Raw genomic sequence first — 21,142 nt, forward strand, 5'->3', positions numbered from 1 at the left:
ATAACGATAACTTGAGTTCACTGAGAATATCAACTTCGTCCAAAAAAAGTGAACACTCTATTTCACTATTTAGCTTTATTTTAGTTACACTGAAAAAAATATTTACGTGATATTAAAGATTACGCAAACTCAATTTTAGGCTGCGCAATTTACACACTATTAAGGACAAATTTCTTTAAAATAATGAAATTTTAATTAAAATAAAGTTTATAATATTTGCTTCAAAAATTTTTTTCATCAAATTTAGGACACACATTTTGAAAATTTGCGTCCCTTCGTTAAAGTTGCATGTCCTTAAACTAAGGCAAAATTTCCTTAAAGTAAGGAAACACATTTTTGACTTAAAGAAATCGTCCTTAAATTAACTGAAATATTGAATCTTTAGGTTTAAGATAAAAACGCTTCAAATGTAGGCTAAGACTTATTTTGAGGATTTAGCATCTTTGGTTTAAAGTTTTTTTTTGGAATTAAGAAAATATTTTTTACTTCGAAGTATCCGTCATAATTCGGATTTTAAAACTGGCATTTGTTTGTACGTGAATAACTTTATTAATATACCGGAAAAATAGAATGAAGATTCGATAAATGAGATCTGTATCCTGATTTTAATTTTATAAATCCTAGATTTAAAGCCAGATATGTCGCAAAAAAAGAGACCGCGTCTTTGGCTTGGAATCAATACCAAAATCCTTAAAGGAAAGTCAAAATCTTTGGATACAAGTAAACTTTTTTTTGAGTGTAGAATTATTATGTTTGGAGAAAGTTTCTTTTAATTTTTTACATACGTTAGTCAAATGAACTAAAAAAACTGTGAAAAATTATACAAAATGATATTTAACGAGTGAGTGGATCTTGGCTTTTTAAAGACTAATTCTTTCCATCGAAATTGATTTTTAGACCAACGAAGTTTCTTTTATTGATAAAAAAAAGAAAGACTAGCGAAATCGACTAAAAAATAATTATTATTAACAACCATTTGGTAACATACACAGAAAAAAATTTCCGTAGTTAAACTAACGCTAAATTAAACTTATTTTTATTGCAAAAAAATTACTTGTTTGGAGTTAAATTTTATTATTTTTTGCGAAATTTTCCACAGCCCAATAAAAATTTCGTTTTTTTAAGTACGTCTCAAACATTTTAAGAACTAAACGTGAGTATAAAGTTCAATGACCGTACACATAAGTTCAATATGAACTAAAGCAAATGAAAATTTTCGTTCCCAAAAATAGTAAGAATGAACTACTATATGGTTAAAATGGTCATGATTTGGCGCCAATGATTTTCTTCTTTAATTTTATTTAATTTCTTCTTCTATGAGAGGGGGTAATTTCGAAAACTGCAGGTAAAAAGTACAACGGGGCATTAAATTTTCCTGGTTTTAACAACGCTTTGTGGAAATCTCAAAATGTGGAGTAAAATTTAGTTCAATTTTCGTACGAGTTAGTTTATTCTTCCTATAAAACAGTTTACTTTTTTCGGTGTAGAGATGCTAAGACACCTTCGCCCAATGCCTAGTGAGTTCTACGATCCCAGATACCTTCTTCATTATTGAACTAATACGGTCACTAAAACTAAGCCTACCCTAATCGCCAAAGCTATCCAAACAATCTTGCAATAAATGAATTTGACCCGAAATATTGAACCACAATATTTTTTTATTTTATTTAATCAAACTGAGCCTCCATGGACCATATGTTGATAGATATATAATGTAGAACAATAACTTGATGTAAAATATAAATTACATACATCAAAAATTGCTAAGGCACTAACACGAAAAATTCTAAAACTATGTATAAAAAAAATTAAATCTAAAAAGCAATATCCCTCAATGCACATTTCTAAAAAAAATAATAAATAATTGTGAGACAGAAATTGCCAATGACTTAACTGTTAAGCTTCCTGAGCTTAACATGGGATCGGGCAGCACTCAGTGACAAGAGAGAAGTTCACCAATGTGGTATCACAATGGACTGAACAGTCTAAGTGAGCCTGATATATCGGGCTGCCACTTAACCTAACCTAACCTAAGCTTCCTGAGAAATTAAAACTCTTTGGTGACGGTGATTGTTTGGAGTGAGAACGATTTCACATCAAATTCAAAATTTCAAATGTTAATAAAACAGGGTAATGATAAATAAAATAATGGAAATTTCTCAAAACATATTTCAAAAGTGCACCAATCCATTTCCCGACAGACATGAAATTTGCGATAAAATATTTGCTACACCTAAAAAAATATAACCAACATATTTCCAATTAAAAAGTTGATTCAAGCTGAAAAAAAGTAAAAAATTAATTGATAGAATTAACCCTCTAATGCCCCAATTTTTTTTTTTTTTTGCAGCTGATTAAATTTTCAATGTTAACGACACAAAAGCAAGAGAACTAAGCAAGAAAAATTTATTAGGTAAAATTCAGCATATGCTGCAAAGCCTCTTGAATAGTTTCAAATAAGTCTTCTTTTTATTTTATCCATTTTTGTTGTCTTAAGGTGTGTTTTACTAAAAGCTTCCTTACTAAATGAAGACCACCTAAAGGCGGGCTTGGGCATTAGAGGGTTAACATTTTAATCAAACTCGGAAGACTAACGGAGATTCATGAAAATGGGGACAAGTCAGTTAAAGAAGTGATTGAAAACAGTAAAATTTTTAATTAAAAAATCAATTAAGTTTTGCAATCAATCATATTTATTTTTTCTTAAGTCTTTCTTAATTTTTTTTTTTATGAAATCTATGAGAAAAACTAAATTAGCATCACATCGGAAGAGCTAATGCGAAATCAATGAAGCAGAAAAAATATGAATTCGGACCTATAACTAGTCCATGTAAAATTCATTGCTTCTGAGTCAATTTAGCACCACCGGGAGCCACCGTGGTGCAATGTTTAGCATGCCCGCCTTGCATACACAAGGTCGTGGGTTCGATTCCTGCTTCGACCGAACACCAAAAAGTTTTTTAGCGGTGGATTATCCCACTTCAGTAATGCTGGTGACATTTCTGAGAGTTTCAAAGCTTCTCTAAGTGGTTTTACTGCAATGTGGAACGCCGTTCGGACTCGGCTATAAAAATGAGGTCCCTTGTCATTTAAGCTTAACATGGAATCGGGCAGCACTCAGTGATAACCTAACCTAGCACCACTTCCGGATTCAAACAGAACTTTTTCCATAGCTTTAATGGCTACGGTTTTTGGCTGGGCTTCAAAGTAAATTCCACTATGTTCGTAGTAGTTTGTAAGCCCCTAAGAAAACTGGCAGGGATCTAAAGTTAAAGAGCTGATATGTGACAAAATATCTGTCATCTTCTTCAATTTATAATAAAATATTTGTCAATTTTATTCAAAACCTTCTTGCTCCTGAGCGAATTTTGAACCACTTCCGAAAAAGAAAATTTGTTTAGCTTTTTGGCTACGATGGAAAGTAATTTCTACTAAGTTCGTAGTAGTTGAGAAGCTCCTACGAGAGCCATGCTGGCGGGGTTCTAAAGTTATAGAAATACTATGTGACAAAACATTCTTCCCAAAAACCTCAGACTATTGTCCGAACATTTTTGGAGGGATATTTTCATCCAGTTCTAAGTTTTGTGCTCTTACTAATGTAGAGTATAAAACTCGGCTGTTTCTGTTGTTGTTGTATTATGGACTGGTTTTTGTTTAACTTCGGTGGTTCTGATGGATTGAGGAGAGTGGCGTTGTCGTCATAGCTGGATCAATCACGGTCAAACCATATTCACTGATAATAGGTTTTGTTGTTGGTTTTTCCTTTGCTTCTTCTGTTTATTATTGTTGTTGGTATGGCAAAGAAACCAAAACATAGGAAATTGATGGCAAGAAACAATTACATATGAATGATAAAATTTTAAACTACTTAAGGGAAGTAGAAAAGTAGAAATAAAATAATTAACCAAAAGATATATTTCTTCATATAATCGTATATTGGACTAGAGACCGCCACCATACTTATACATGGCTGGGGCTAAGAAATTGTTGAAGAAGTTATTGGTGGAATTTCATTCCACCTTTTCTGCCATAAGTGGGTGTAAAATACCATATATTTCCTATGGAACTATGTGTATGTATGAATGTGGAGCGTTTTACAATTTATTGCTGTTGTTTTTTGTGTTTCTTTGCTATATCTGAACTAACACTGTAATGATCATCCCAAAGATTGCATGAAGAAAATACTAGAGATTTATTTACACAAAATGGACTGATCCTAGTCTCAGTAATACAATTTTATTTGCATTTATTTATAACATCGCACAATCCATTTTCCACTTTGTGTTGTTTTTTATCCATCTCTCGACAATCCAAAAAATGACTTGGGATGAATGAGTTGGGGATAAACAACAAAACAACTTAGTGACACTAACAACGACCATGTTTATGAGGGAGGCAATTAAAATGAAATATCTTACGCCCGTAAAAAATTTGTTCTTTTTATATTTTTTTGCAAAAGTCAAAATGCCCCGGTTGCCACTCGACCAAAAATATCTATTAAAATTTGGAGACAATTTAACCTAAAAACTACCAAAGTTAGTTTGCCAAAATTGTCTGTTTATAAAGAATTTTGTCAAAATTTTATTTCTATAGAAAATTTTGTCTAAATTTTATTTCTTTAGAAAATTTTGTCAAAATTTTCTTTCATAAATTCATGTTTTTTCAAGCTCGAGGTCTTTTTAAATATTTTATTTATTTTTCCCAATATTTCGCAATTACGATATTAAGTCGCTTCCAACACAAAAAATAAATAAAATATTTAAAAAAGATCTCGAGCTTGAAAAAACATGAATTTATTATTCTAACAAAAGGTCGACCAAAAATCAAATAAAAAACTAATAAAATTTTATTTCTATAGAAAATTTTGTCCGAATTTTATTTCTATAGAAAATTTTGTCCAAATTTTATTTCTATAAAAAAAATTGTTAAAATTTTATTTCTATAGAAAATTTTGTCAACATTTTATTTCTATAGAAAATTTTGTCAGGATTTTATTTCTACAGAAAATTTTGTCAGAATTTTCTTTCTATAAAAAAAACTTTGTCCAGAAAATTTTGTCAAAATAATCAAAAAAAAAAAATAATGACTTCACTTGCTGTAAGATGAACAGTAGGAAGGAATATTGTAGAAATAGAAAATTAAAACAAGTATATACGGCCGTAAGTTCGGCCAGGCCGAAGCTTATGTACCCTCTACCATGGATTGCGTAGAAACTTCTACTGAAGACTGTCATCCACAATCGAATTACTTGGGTTGCGGTAACAATGGCCGATCGCCAGGTATCTTAAAACTTCCTAACACCGTAATATATACCACATAGTCCATACGTTGTATATATTAAACTAAAAAAGGCAGATTAAATACGTATATAAAATAAAATTTTGACAACATTTTCTATAGAAGTAAAATTTGGAAATAATTTTCTATAGAAATAAAATTTGGATGAAATTTTCTATAGAAATAAAATTCTGACAAAATTTTCTATAGAAATAAAATTTTGACAAAATTTTCTATAGAAATAAAATTTTGACAAAATGTTCTAAAGAAATAAAATTTTGACAAAATTTTCTATAGAAATAACATTTTGAAAATGTTTTCTATAAAACTAAAATTTTTGTAGATTATTTTTGGCTCGAGCGGCAACCATGATTATGAACCGATAAGGACCAATTTTTGTGTGATTGGGGATCGCCTATATATAACTATAGACCGATATGGACCAAATTTGGCATGGTTATTAGCGGCCTTATACTAACACCACGTTGCAAATTTAAACCGGATCGGATGAATTTTGCCCTTCTTAGAGGCTCCGGAGATCAAATCTGGGGAACGGTTTATATGGGGGCTATATATAATTATGGACCGATATGGACCAATTCTTGCGTGTTTGTTGGAGACCACATTCTAACACCACGTTCCAAATTTCAACCGGATCGGATGACTTTTGCTCCTCTAAGAGGCTCCGGAGGTCAAATCTGGGCATCGGTTTATATGGGGGCTATATATAATTATGGGCCGATGTGGACCAATTTTTGCATGGTCATTAGAGAACATATACCAACACCATGTACCAAATTTCAGCCGGATCGGATGAAATTTGCTTCTCTTAGAGGCTCCGCAAGCCAAATCTGGGGATCAGTTTATATGGGGGCTATATATAATTATGGACCGATGTGGACCAATTTTTGCATGGTTGTTAGAGACCATATACTAACACCATGTACCAAATTTCAGCCGGATCGGATGAAATTTGGTTCTCTTAGAGATTCCGCAAGCCAAATCGGGGGATCGGTTTATATGGGGCTATATGTAATTATGGACCGATATGAACCAATTTCTGCATGGTTGTTAGAGACCATATACTAACACCATGTACCAGCCGGATCGGATGAAATTTGCTTCTCTTAGAGAAATCGGCTTCATTTGTATTGATGTTTAATAAAAAATGAAAAAATGAAATGAAATCGCAAGCCAAATTTGGGGGTCCTTTTATGTGGGGGCTATACGTAAAAGTGGACCTATATGGAACAATTTGTGCATGGTTGTTAGAGACCATATACTAACACCATGTACCAAATTTCAGCCGGATCGGATGAAATTTGCTTCTCTTAGAGCAATCGCAAGCCAAATTTGGGGGTCCGTTTATATGGGGGCTATACGTAAAAGTGGACCGATATGGCCCATTTGCAATACCATCCGACCTACATCAATAACAACTACTTGTGCCAAGTTTCAAGTCGATACGTTGTTTCGTTTGGAAGTTAGCGTGATTTCAACAGACGGACGGACGGACATGCTCAGATCGACTCAGAATTTCACCACGACCCAGAGTATATATACTTTATGGGGTCTTAGAGCAATATTTCGATGTGTTACAAACGGAATGACAAAGTTAATATACCCCCATCCAATGGTGGAGGGTATAAAAATTATATAGTTGTCTTTTATTATTATTATATTATATAGGTATCTTTTATTATTATTTTCTTTTAAGAAAAGTAATTTCTTTCGACTTGCGATTCCGAATATCAGAGCATGGTAATAAGTAAAATTAAACGCGAACTTAATTCACGCTTAAAATGGAAATACAAATTGGTTGTTTAAGGAAGTTGAATTCGTGATCCTTTTTCGTATATTTTTTATATTTTATTAAGTTATTAACAGCCAACTGCATTACATTTTGAGAATTATCAAATATTACCTGGATATATTTATTATTGTCATTATAACTCACCGCAATGTAATGAAACGTGTAATGACACTTTTACTACTGCTAATGCAAATTGTAATTGTGGCTACCTAGTTTTTGCTGGGTATCTTATAATGTTGTCCATTGGAATAGAACATATTTGTTCTTCAAATCCAAGGCTAGGAATATCATCACTTGGGTCAGGTTTAGATTTCTTGCGGACCTGGAAAATGTTAACTTAAGTAGTCTGCTAATGTTTTTGGAACAATCTGGTTGATTCAACAAAAGAAAAAATTCGAGAAGGTTCAGCGTTTACAATTAGAAGTATATACATATAATAGGTACTTTTAGTTAATGTGGTATCACAATGGACTGAATAGTTTAAGCGAGCCTGAAAATAAATTGGGCTGCCACTTTTACCTAAACTAACCTAACACAAGGTCCACATTGGTTCATATATTATATGTAGACTTATCCCCCGATTTTTTTTAATATATCCACCGATTTTATTTATTGAATAATGTGGTTCTATTTAGACACATTAATCGGTATATTGTTTCCGTATTTTGAGTTTTTATTAAGAATCTGATGCTATAACCATAAATATATATGAGAAAATTCAATTTGGCCTCTAGAAGACATACTCCTAATTTAATTTTTAGAAACATCGACATTGTCCCAGTGATCTCTCAGATTTACATATTTCGTTTTCATTCAGAAGCTTACGTATGTTAAATTTTAATTTTTTTCGTCTGTTCTACTGAAAGAAGTACCATGTTAAACTGATTTGAATTTTGCTTAGCCGAGACACAAACCAAGAATTTAACTCTCTGATTTATCTTCACACCCTTTTGGTCAGGTTAGGTGTTAGAGGTTGGATATGGGAACTATAAAAGATATGTTACGGATTTTGGTCCTTGATTTATTCCCATCGTATGTGATTAATCAATAAATTTATTCTGTTTAATCTCTTAATGGTAGCAAATATGATTATTGCCAATTAGAGCGATAAAAAGATTATTTGCCATCAACGTTGTTGGCGTCGACACCATTCAATCTTATCGGACACAAATTCATTGTGGAAATTGTCAAACAGATTCATTTTCAATGAAGATGATAAGAAATTTTATTCGGCAATCATAAATTAATCATAAATTCGGGTAATCTCGTTCATAACAAGTAATCGACCACAATTGGTTTTGTATTAAGCACCACCCACTGAATTATAAAAAAATCAATACACGTCTATAATTACGAATGGCACTTTCATTTTTATTTATTGTAGTACAATAATAAGCTCGGATGTGATTCGTAGCAGCAAAAAAAATCGAAAAACATAAGCGAGAACGTCGATGATGATGATGATGATGACGACGGCCTCCACATGAAGAGCTAACTAAGCAGGAATCGTTGATTTGATTTATTATATCCATCGAATATTATAACTAAATAACATAATCGATTACGTTACCGCACTTCAACCATGCAATGTCATTCAGTGCAGGTTTATTTTGAAAACCCTTTTCGAGACGCATGTGCATATGTCACTATCGGTAGATGATTAAACTCATGGTTGGTTAAGTGCCTGGCATAATAATGACATTTTGTTATGGTACCAATAAAATTATTTTAATATTTCAAGCCAGTAGAGATAACAGCGAATCTAATGGGCCTTATTTAGAATACTACGACGTTCCGAAGTATTCTCATCAACAATTTAGGGGTACTTGATTTTACGTGAACCAAGAACACAACAACTAAAACATCATCCAACGCCACCGATTTGCGATCTGTGCGCATTGTGGATTTACCAAGGCTGATTATACCAAATTACAGGTAAAGGGTGATTTGTTAAGAGCTTGATAACTTTTTTTTAAAAAAAAACGCATAAAATTTGCAAAATCTCATCGGTTCTTTATTTGAAACGTTAGATTGGTCCATGACATTTACTTTTTGAAGATAATTTCATTTAAATGTTGACCGCGGCTGCGTCTTAGGTGGTCCATTCGGAAAGTCCAATTTTGGGCAACTTTTTCGAGCATTTCGGCCGGAATAGCCCGAATTTCTTCGGAAATGTTGTCTTCCAAAGCTGGAATAGTTGCTGGCTTATTTCTGTAGACTTTAGACTTGACGTAGCCCCACAAAAAATAGTCTAAAGGCGTCAAATCGCATGATCTTGGTGGCCAACTTACCGGTCCATTTCTTGAGATGAATTGTTCTCCGAAGTTTTCCCTCAAAATGGCCATAGAATCGCGAGCTGTGTGGCATGTAGCGCCATCTTGTTGAAACCACATGTCAACCAAGTTCAGTTCTTCCATTTTTGGCAACAAAAAGTTTGTTAGCATCGAACGATAGCGATCGCCATTCACCGTAACGTTGCGTCCAACAGCATCTTTGAAAAAATACGGTCCAATGATTCCACCAGCGTACAAACCACACCAAACAGTGCATTTTTCGGGATGCATGGGCAGTTCTTGAACGGCTTCTGGTTGCTCTTCACTCCAAATGCGGCAATTTTGCTTATTTACGTAGCCATTCAACCAGAAATGAGCCTCATCGCTGAACAAAATTTGTCGATAAAAAAGCGGATTTTCTGCCAACTTTTCTAGGGCCCATTCACTGAAAATTCGACGTTGTGGCAGATCGTAAGTCTATTCATGATGAAATGTCAAAGCATACTGAGCATCTTTCTCTTTGACACCATGTCTGAAATCCCACGTGATCTGTCAAATACTAATGCATGAAAATCCTAACCTCAAAAGAATCACCCTTTACTTCAAAGAAACGACAATTACTTTGGAGATTTGGATTGAGGATTTGTCGCGAAATAACTGAAGATATGTGCATATGCGCATAACTAAATACATGTTTTGAGCCAACACAGAAAAAAGTCCATCGTTAAACTGATGCTAAATATAATTTTTATTGCAATCGTTTATTTTGGTTGGTTCAGTTAAATTTGATCATTTTTATTAATTAAACTTGGTTATAAAAGTCAATGACCGTACAAATAAATTCAATGTAAACGAATGCTGAATGAGAATGAAGTAAGGCATGGTAAATATGATCGTTGTTTGGCGCCAATGATTTTTCCTTACTTTTGGTTTGTTTTCTTTTTTTATGGAAGGTGTATTTTCGTAAATGGTAATTAAATAGGATTGGAGTTCATTACAATGGAAAATGTAATGAACTCCTATACTATTTAATACGTTTTGGGGAAATCTAAAAAAAAAATGGAATTGCATTTAGTTTATTTTTTGCCATTATATAATGTTCTTGGGTATATAATTTCATTTTATGTGTGTGAAGTTATGCCAGCTGCAGTTGTACTAGATTTTCCTCTTTAACTCATTTTTTCAACATCTTCACAAATTGGGTGTCATATAAAATGGCAATGTCGTTCCATCGATTGTGGACATCTCAGTGAATTTAAATATTTTCTTTATATTAAGGAAAATTTACTAAACTTCAAAGACACACGTCTTTAATAGAAGAACGCAAATTCCATTTTATATATTAACGTACTAAGTCATAAAAAGTCAATAAATAGTCCTAGAAAACTTCATCACAAAAAAAAAACTATACAATGTGAGTAAATGTAATTTAAACTATATATATTTTAATTAAAATTTCTTATTTTTCGTTGACTGTCGTTAATAATTTTTATATTTACGGCCGTTTCATATAGCACAAACGGAGCTTCATGAAAATGGCATAATTTTCCATAATATGCCTTTTTCACTGTAGAGGCTATAGATATTAACCCTAGACAGTCATCATTCGTCAAAATGACGACACGTAATTTCATTTTCGATTTAAAATGCATTTTAGTCTATTGGGAAATGGTAAATTTAAGTTATACTAATTAGACTGTTTTATGAATTTTTGTTTTATACTAATTAAAACCAAATTGAATAAGAAAATGAATTCAAGTTTGGTTCACTTTTTCGCTCACGATGAAAATTATAGCGTGACGTTAATGTACAAAAAATAAGGATGACTGTCCAGGGTTAATGCTAAAAATGAGAAGAGAAAAAAATTTTTGGTCAACATTCGAAAAATATAGGCCTGATGCAAACACTTCGATAAAGAAAAAGCAATGTGGATCTAGTTTGCTTTTTCTTGACAAGGTGTTCTTCTCCAGATCGACTCGCAATCCACAGATTATGTTGCCTCGTATCTTGCATTCTATATGTGAACGTTTCTTCATTGTCCGCGTTGCTCGTATATGGAATAGACTACCTTTAAACCTTGGCAGTTTCATCTTTACTATTAATGTTTTTAGAACTAGGTTCTTGGAGTTTTCTTTAACACGAATATAATCATTGTTATCAGCATTATCGACGGATGTTCCATAACTCTAAGTTCACATTTACAAGTCCTTTGGCTGGGGAGCCATTTTTCAACGCTTATATATCTCCTACCATATCTTAATATGTATTTAACATTTAGTATACTTACTATTTATAAATATATTTTATTGTTAATTATTACTGTTTATTACACCATTGTCTTTAAGATTTGCATCTAGTTTTTTATATACCATTTTTGAAGTTTATATTTTATTACAATTTTGTGTGATGCAGGATTTAGGTCTATTTATTGACTTTTGTATCAATTTGGACGATAATAAATGAAATGAAATAAATGACTCACGTGAATAGACCTTGCTGTCGCAAGTAATGTTTCATCTACTAATGCCAGATATCGACATCTCGAATTATCCCGATGTTACAATTAGAAAAACAATTAGATAAAACTATTAGTACCAATCCCTAAGGAATACGTCTTCTTATTTGCAGAATGTTACAATTGTTGTCATGTGAGGAGAAGGTCATGGTTTAATCCCAGTCTTTAATAAAAACTAAACCATCGTCAGATAGGCTGAACGAGTTGTATGTTAGTTCCTGGTCCTGGTAACGCATTCCCATTAGCATTTCTCTGCAATATTCTTCTGGCTAGGCACACATAACGTATTCTATTCTATTTCAGCCTTAAAACCAAAATTGGAAAAAGATAGGGCGATTTTAACTTATTTGTACGCTTTTCTTATTCGCAGGAGTCTGTGTACACGACGTTACGTTTTAAATGATTTCATGATTTCTATTGTAATACGGAGAATATAGAAATAATCAGCAAAAACGGCCCAAGCATTAAATGGGGATACATCGAAGTTGTATTTGGGGCTCTAACTATTAAACTATTAACGAGTAATCAATCCCCAAAAAAGATTGATACTTGATTATGAAGAGTTCCAGAAATCTGTATTGGACCATAAAATTAATTTTTACATACGTAGTCAAGCGTTAAACACTGAGACCAAGTACTTAATTATCGATTGAAGACTATATAAATCAAATACATAGATATATCTCGTAGTCTTTTAAACTAATCTATCTATAGTCAGTCTATAAAAATAATAGGGAAACAATGACCCAATTTGGATTAAAATTATCGTTTAGGTTGCCACTACCGATGTGAGCCGTACCGGTCGATGGTTTTGCTTTTGTAGTTTACGTTGCTTTGGCGACCAAAACAACAAAAAACAAAAGCAGACAAAAATTAGACCGGACATTACATAGAGAGCAACGAACAAATGACAAAACCACCAAGTGGCAAGTTAAAAAATCAATGAATTAATCAATGAATGTCAAACTGAAAGTGAAAAGTCAACCAAACCAATTCAAAACGATTATGAAAGAAAAAGACAAAAATTTAAAAAAGTATGTACTCACATCCATACTTACAATTTTGACATGCTCGTGCAATTATTAAGGTCAGTTAATGCGATCAAACGGAAAAATGGCATATACAAATAGAGAAATTTGTACGGTGTAACGAAGGCATGTATGGTGAGGAGCCGACAAATCATATAATCACCACTTTTAACAGAATCTCCAACGTTTTTAGTTCGCACTGCGTTTTAAGAATTATGAACTTTACTATAACAATGAAAAATTACTAATACGTATTTCTTAAACAAGTGGGATTTGCATCAGCGGTAATAGGTATTAGAACGATTTTAGTCCGCATTATACAATGGAAGCACACGTACTTTTTTATGGTTATGTTAAGTGAATGACCATATTCTGCACGTGACTATTAGACATTTTTAATTTGAGCATGGGTGTCTGTGAACTAAAGTTGATCAAATTCTAAATGGTTGCGGTTAAGCTTCGACTTTTATTGACTATATTCTTATTAAACAAAATCAAATTTTTTCTAGTCGTTTTTACAACCAAACTTTGGAGTCGATATTTAAGGTTTAAGCGTGACAAAATTTTTCATAACTCATACGTGAGAATGAGTGTGACGGACTAAATTTTTTAAATAATAACTCTCACTTAAAGTACATATGAATTGTTGCATTGACTTACATTTTCTTATATAATATCTTAGTTATTAATACTTGTGATGCCCTACTAAAAAATACATGTATTTACTCCATGCCAACTAACGATAACTTGGGTTCACTTATTAGTGGTTATATCAACTTAATCATTTTAAAAGTTAATGTCAGATGGATGATAGGAAATTTTGAAAATATTGATAATAGTGTGAATGAAATTGCAAACTTAATAGGTTCTTCATTCCCTACTGATTTAAGATTTATTTTGGTGGCACTACACTATTATTGTCCTCATTTGGCTTATTGTATTGTCTTCATAAATAGAAATTGAAAATGAATTGAAGTTGGGCAATTATTGGGTGAGTGGATTTTTTCAAGACATTATTTATTTATTTATTGACTTTTAGAGTTTCACATACAACAAGATTCTAATAATCTTATTATTACAGTATGTGAGTTCTGTTGATTGCTAGGTAACAATATGATGGTAAACAATGATACCTTTGTAGTTGATACCCTACCTTCTGTCATTATTTATATTCATATTTTATTATGGGTATAAATATTATAAATAAAAAAATAAAAATAATAAAATAATAAAGACAATAATATTTAACTAATTAAAACAAAATTTAATTTTATATAATAAAAATTATAAATAAAATTAATAATAAAAATAAAAAATTAATGGCAAAATCAAATGTTATAAAAGTTAAATTTAAGAAATCCATGAAGATAATTGACTTTTTAAAAAGTAATTCTTTCGATCGAAATGGAATTTTAGACCAACGTAGCTTCTTTATTGATGGAGTTGTCTTTTTAGCCATACATATTACAATACAAAAAGAAAGACTAGCGAAATCGACTAAAAAATGAATTGTTATTAACAGCCTATTGGTAGCATATGGGTCCGAACACTCCCTCCTCCAAGGTCTTGTGAGTTTAGTTTAGTTTTAATATGATCACTAAAACTAATATCATCAGAATACAATAAATTCTAGCAATAAATATCGATTAATCATTATAAATAAACAAAAAAGAATTGCTGCTCTGGGACTCGCCTGATGGAACATTAAAACTCCTCGAATAAGAATCCCTGAATGTCAGAGTCTGAGTACGTCTACCTAGATATGATAAAATTCAATAGCTGGTTAAATCTCTCTGCCTCCACCCCGTCATGGTCCGGATCATGTTGTGTACGCTGTCCCTACGTTATGGGGACGAGCCCCTCACGGTCGGAAGGGGCGGGAAAGTGGCCGATGGGACCGTCAATCCCATCCATCTTATATTATACCAGTTTATGATACACCGGATTTATCCAATCCAAATCAGTATAAATAAAATAGGTCCCAAACCCAAGGACAATTTGATAAAATATACCAGCAACCAAATTTGGAAGGTCTTCCTAAGTCATAATTTTTTTGTACATTCTAAAATGAAATTCTAGACATGAACCTAATATCGATGTCTTCATTTCATAGTACGCTAAGTCTAAAAAGTGAATTTTAGAGCCGATTGTCCTAAAATTTGGTATAGAGTCCTGTTTCGGCTCAAAGACGATCCCTATTGATTTTTGAAAAAATCGGTTCAGATTTAGATATAGCTGCCATATATATTTTTCACCGATCTGGTCATAATTGGCGTGTATATCAACCGATCTTCCTCAAATTCCGTACATCCGAATATTTTATGAGTCTCGAAAAACTTGCAAAATATCAGCCAAATCGGTTCAGCTTTAGATATAGCTCCCATATATATCTTTCGCCAGATTTACACTCATATGACCACAGAGGCCAATTTTTTGCTCCGATTTAGTTGACATTTTGCACAGGGAGTAGAATTAGCATTGTAGTTATGCGTGCCAAATTTGGGTGAAATCGGTTCAGATTTAGATATAACTCCCATATATAGCTTTCGCCCGATTTGCACTCATATGACCACAGAGGCCAATTTTTAACTCCGATTTAGTTGAAATTTTGCATAGGGAGTAGATTTAACATAGTAGCTATGCGTGCCAAATTTAGTTGAAATCGGTTCAGATTTAGATATAGCTCCCATATATAGCTTTCGTCCGATTTACACTCATATGACCTCAGAGGCCAATTTTTTACTCCGATTTAGTTGAAATTTTGCACAGGGAGTAGAATTAGCATTGTAGCTATGCGTGCCAAATTTGGTTGAAATCGGTTCAGATTTAGATATAGCTCCCATATATATGTTTTTCCGATTTCGACAAGAATGGTCAAAATACCAACATTTTCCTTGTAAAATCGCCACTGCTTAGTCCAAAAGTTGTAAAAATGACTCTAATTTTCCTAAACTTCTAATACATATATATTGAGCGATAAATCATAAATAAACTTTTGCGAAGTTTCCTTAAAATTGCTTCAGATTTAAATGTTTCCCATATTATTTTACTAATATTGTGTTCCACCCTAGTGCATTAGCCGACTTAAATTTGGAGTCTATACATTTTGTAGAATTCTATCAAATTCTGTCCAGATCGAGTGATATTTAAATGTATGTATTTGGGACAAACCTTTATATATATAGCCCCCAATACATTTGACGGATGTGATATGGTATCGAAAATTTAGATTTACAAAGTGGTGCAGGGTATAATATAGTCGGCCCCGCCCGACTTTAGACTTTCCTTACTTGTTTTTTTTTTTTGAATTTCTCAAAAACCGTATAAGATATACATTCACTTTTTCGGTTTTAAAATCATGTTTGAGGATTTTTTTAGTATGCACGAATTCAAAATAGTGATAATAGAACAAAAATAGAATAGAACATAAAAATGACTTAGACCACTTTAGAACGAACAAAGCTTTTTGGATTGGAAATTTTTAAAACTTTAATCACAGGCTACGTACAATATTAACCATAACTTTTGATAGAAGTGTTCAATAAACTCGAACTTTTGACAGGATGCAATTCACATCAATCAGAATAAAAACCAATGAACTCCACCAAAAAACGTCCACATAGCGTACTCTGGAATGAGGGCATCGATATGTAGTTTTCATAATAAATTTAAAATTTCAGATTTTTGCTGTGTAAAATCAAAAATATTGTTGTGAGGCAAAAGATTTCATGTCCTTATAATACGAATGTTAATGTTGCTTAGCATAGAAGAAGCATTTATTTATTTATCAAACTGAACCCCCATGGGTCATATGTTGATAGATATGTTCAGCTTCTCTAAGTGGTTTCACCTTAATGTGGAACGCCGTTCAGACTCGGCTATAAAGGACTCTTATCATTGAATCGGGCAGCACTCAGCGATAAGAGAGAAGTTCACTGAACAGACAATATTTTTTTCAGTGCATTTTACCTTATAAAAAGTAACAATCAAGTAGACATGCTAAAATCAATGTAAACTGAAAAGCCAACAAAAATTGATCGGTAGTAGTATGTGATGCGTTATGGGTGCATTTTGTTAAACACAAAAAATAACTTGAAACTAAAAAAATCACCTGTTGTATTAGATAAGGAGAGTGCGAGGCTGGTAAATGTTGTTGCTGCTGTTGTTGTTGTATTATGGACTTGTTTTTGTTTAACTTCGGTAGTTCTATTGGATTGAGGACAGTGACGCGTCATAGCTGGACCACGGTCAAACCATATTCACTGATAATAGGTTTTGTTGTTGGTTTTTCTTTTGCTTCTTCTGTTTATTGCTGTTGTTGGTATGGCAAAGAAACCAAAACTCTATACACACATAGGAAATCGATGGCAAGAAATACAAAAAAAAAAGCAAAACAATTACATATGAACGATAAAATTAAAAACCACTTAAGGGAAGTAGAAAAGTAGGAATAAAATAATTAACCAAAAGAAATATTTGGTTTTTTCATATAGTGTAGTGGGCTAGAGACCGCCACTCGCCACCATTCATACACATGTCTGGGACTAAGAAATATTTTGAGAAGTTTTTGGTAGAATTTCATTCCACCTTTTCTGCCATAAGTGGGTGTAAAATTCCATATCTTGCCTACGGAACTACATATGTTGATGTATGGATGTGGATATTTTTTATGTTATATTTATTTTGTTTCTCGGGCGGCAATGGACCCCCAGTATTTTCTAAGATTACGATTTTATGCCGATGTATGGATATTTTAATTCACACACAGACCACAACTCGACAACAATGTAGGCAAAAGATATGATTTTTTTTTTGTAAAATTTAAACTATGACGAATGACGGAGCAGTTTAATATTTATTGTTGTTGTTTTTTTTCTCGTTTCTTTGCTATATCTGAACTAACACTGTAATGATCATCCCAAAGATTGCATGAAGAAAATACTAGAGATTTATTTACACCAAATGGACTGCTCTTATTCTCTGTAATATACTTTTATTTGCATTTACTTATAACATCGCACAATCCATTTTCCACTTTGTTTTTTTTATCCATCACTCGACAATCCAAAAAATGACATTCCACCTCCTTGGCCCCTTGGGGATAAACAACGAATTAACGTAGTGACACTAACAACGACCACGGTTTTATGAGGGAGACAATTAAAATGAAATATCTTACGCCCGTCCCAATTTTTTTGTTTTTATATTTTTTCGACAAACTCAAATGGACTTTTGTTGTTAATTTTTTGAATTCAACATCAATTAACTCGATTCGAATTTTAACTATGAATTTTGCAACCGATTCGATTCCATTGACTACTACTGCTTGATTTTTATGGTCGCTTATGTCGCCTACATATATATGTGGTTGGCAACGTTCGGTGTCATACTTTACACATGGCAACATGTACCAATAAACACAAACGCTTGAAAAATGCTGAAATTCAAAAATTTTTCAAACATTTTTGTAAAGGACTCAAGTTGAGATAATCGCGTTCTCAATTAGAAACAGACATTACCATCAACAGTGGAATTCAAACTATTAGAAAAAGTGCATTTTAAGATAATTGTAAAATAATCATTGCGGTCAAGTAAAATACGATTGTTTAGATGTTTATTAATTTGAATAAAAACATATAAATTATTCCAAATAAAAACACATTATACAAATAAAAACACATTGAACATAATGCCTTAAAAAGGAATTATTTTGATATATAAGTTGCAATTCTGCTATATTCTTATAATTTTTATTTATTACTGTGTTCTAGAAATTATTTTACATTAATATTGTGAAATCAGTGTTTATTCCTGATGGTGGCATTCTACCTTTAAGGTGGGTATTAAGTTCGAGTTAAAGGTGAGTATTAAGTTCGAGTTTAGCCGCTAAATTTCACTAAAGTGAAAACTAAATCAGTAAAAAAAGCCATACAATTATACATATTTGTTGCAGATTTCATAACAACTTGATGTGGAATATCCCAAAGCAAATTTTCACAAAGTTTGTATTCCTTAAAATGGATTATTAAAGAAAAGTAATCGTGAAAAAATGACGATTTTAGCGGCTAAACTCGAACTTAATACCCACCTTTAGCCGCTAAAAACGTCATTTTTTCACGATTACTTTTCTTTAATAATCCATTTTAAGGAATACAAACTTTCCCTGCCAACATTTTTTGAATTTGAGGGCGCTTTTGAGAATCCCCACTACGTCGAAAACAGTCGTATACGATATCCAAAACTCCTCGGAAAAGCGCCGTCACTATTGAGAAGTTGTACCACGCCAAGTTACTACAAAAAAGTATCGCATGAGTGCAATTATTAGGAGCCCTTCTGGATACATTTAGAAGGACGCCAATAAGAGCCCCTTCAAACAATCAGACAAAGTGCATTTTAAGATAGTCGTAAAAGAATCATTGTGGTCAAGTAAAACACGATTGTTTAGATGATTATTAATTTTATTAAACTTTTATAAATTCTCATAAATATAACATTTATACGACTATCACATCACATTTAACATATTTTTATGCACTAATAAAGGATTGAAGTTGAGTTTCAAGTTGCAAGTTACATCCCTGCCAACATTTTTTGAATTTGGGGACTCTTTTGAGAATCCCCACTACGTCGAAAACAATCATATACGACATCAAAAACTCGTCGGAAAAGCGCCGTCACTATTGAGAAGTTGTACCACGCCAAGTTACTACAAAAATGTTTCGCATGAGTGCAATTATTAGGTGCCTTTATAGATCAATTTAGAACGACGCCAATAAGGGACCCTCCAAACAATCAGAAAAAGTGCATTTTAAGATAGTTGTAAAAGAATCATTGTGGTCGAGTAAAACACGTTTGTTTAGATATTTATTAATTTGATTAAACATTTACAAATTCTTCAAAATATAACATTTATACCACTATCACATTACATTTAACATAATTTTTTGGCATTAATGATGATGTTGAGTTACAAGTAGCGAGTTACCTGTTGCTGCGTCTATCAACAAGTGTTTTTATTCCATGGAGGCAGCGTGTCTGTAAAATATCTGAAAAACAATCACTTTATTCCATTTGGAAAATCACCAAATTGTTCACCAATATACCTTTCACAATTTTAAGCGTATAATCTATGTTTTCAGAACTTTATTTTCGTTTTTATTTAATTAAAATATAACAAGCTGGTTGCGCTTGGCGTTTCACAAAAAAAATGGCTTTTTTAACAGTAGGGATGGCAAATTACTTGCATGTACTTTTTGATGTACCTTTTCATGATGGTTGAAGTGACATTTACGAGTCTGTGGTAACGATGAGGTTGAAATGGAACTTTGAAATGCTGGCAGGGATGTTGTAGCGTCTATCAGCCAGTGCTTTTATTCCCAATGGAGGCAGCCTGTCTGGAAAAATATTTGAAAAACTATCACTTTATTCCATTTGGAAAGTCAAAAATTGTTCACCAATATACCTTTCACAATTTTAAGCGAAATAACTATGTTTTCGGCACTTCATTATCGTTTTTATTTAAATAAATTATAAGAAGCTAGTTGTGCTTGGCGTTTCACAAAATATAAAATGGCTCTTGTAACAATAGTGATGGCAAAATACTTTCATGCGAATAGTGATGGCAAAATACTATAACAGTTGGCGATTGTCGCAGTGTCACATACGAGTCTGTGGTAGCGATGAGGATGAAATGGAACTTTGAAATGCTGGCAGGGTTGTGAAAATTTGCTTTGGGCTTTTCCCCATCAAGTTATAATAAAATTTGCAACAAATTTGTATAATTTCATGGATTTTTCTTACTGATTTAGTTTTCACTTTAGCGATTTTAGCGGCTAAACACGAACTTAATACTCACCTTTAAAGGTGTGTACTATGTTCCTTTTTCGAGTTGAAAACCACTTTATTTTCGCGATTACTTTTTCTTAAATGATCAATATTATAAATTAAAACAAACTTATTCCTGTAAAGGCTTGCCGAAATCTAGAGGAACAAGAAACTGTGCATAAATTGAGTTAATTTATCTGATTTATATTGAACTGTTTTAATAAAGTAACCGCGAAAATTTCAACGCGAAAAGCGAACATAGTACTTACCTGCGCTTTACAGATTATCAGTTATTCCGGACGGAATGTCGGTGTTTGTAAAGAATCTTACAGTGTGTCGCATCGATACGACTTGTCGGCGATGACTCAATAATCGGTTAATGTGTTATCAATCCCATAAGCATGCAGCAGTA

General features: G+C 32.6%; 1 protein-coding gene and 1 long non-coding RNA gene across 2 annotated transcripts in view; both read right to left on the reverse strand.

Moving 5' to 3' along the window:
* Nucleotides 1-18,239, reverse strand: part of LOC142226142 (uncharacterized) — a 96,895-nt gene extending 78,656 nt beyond the window's left edge. Inside the window, exons 1-2 of the mRNA XM_075296035.1 lie at nucleotides 17,914-18,239; nucleotides 17,018-17,249 (exon numbers count right to left, since the gene is read on the reverse strand). The gene's annotated coding sequence lies outside the window, so the exon portion shown is untranslated. The remainder of the gene's footprint in view (nucleotides 1-17,017; nucleotides 17,250-17,913) is intronic.
* Nucleotides 18,240-19,506: 1,267 nt separating this feature from the next.
* On the reverse strand, nucleotides 19,507-20,500 carry LOC142223915 (uncharacterized). Its single transcript, XR_012718960.1, has 3 exons — nucleotides 20,369-20,500; nucleotides 20,010-20,300; nucleotides 19,507-19,952 (listed from the first exon to the last, which is right to left on the reverse strand). It is a non-coding gene; the product is annotated as an uncharacterized LOC142223915 (long non-coding RNA).
* Between the last annotated feature and the right edge of the window lie 642 nt (nucleotides 20,501-21,142).

The sequence above is a fragment of the Haematobia irritans genome, chromosome 2 (assembly GCF_050003625.1).
Source record: "Haematobia irritans isolate KBUSLIRL chromosome 2, ASM5000362v1, whole genome shotgun sequence".
In the NCBI taxonomy this organism is placed as follows: Eukaryota; Metazoa; Arthropoda; class Insecta; order Diptera; family Muscidae; genus Haematobia; species Haematobia irritans.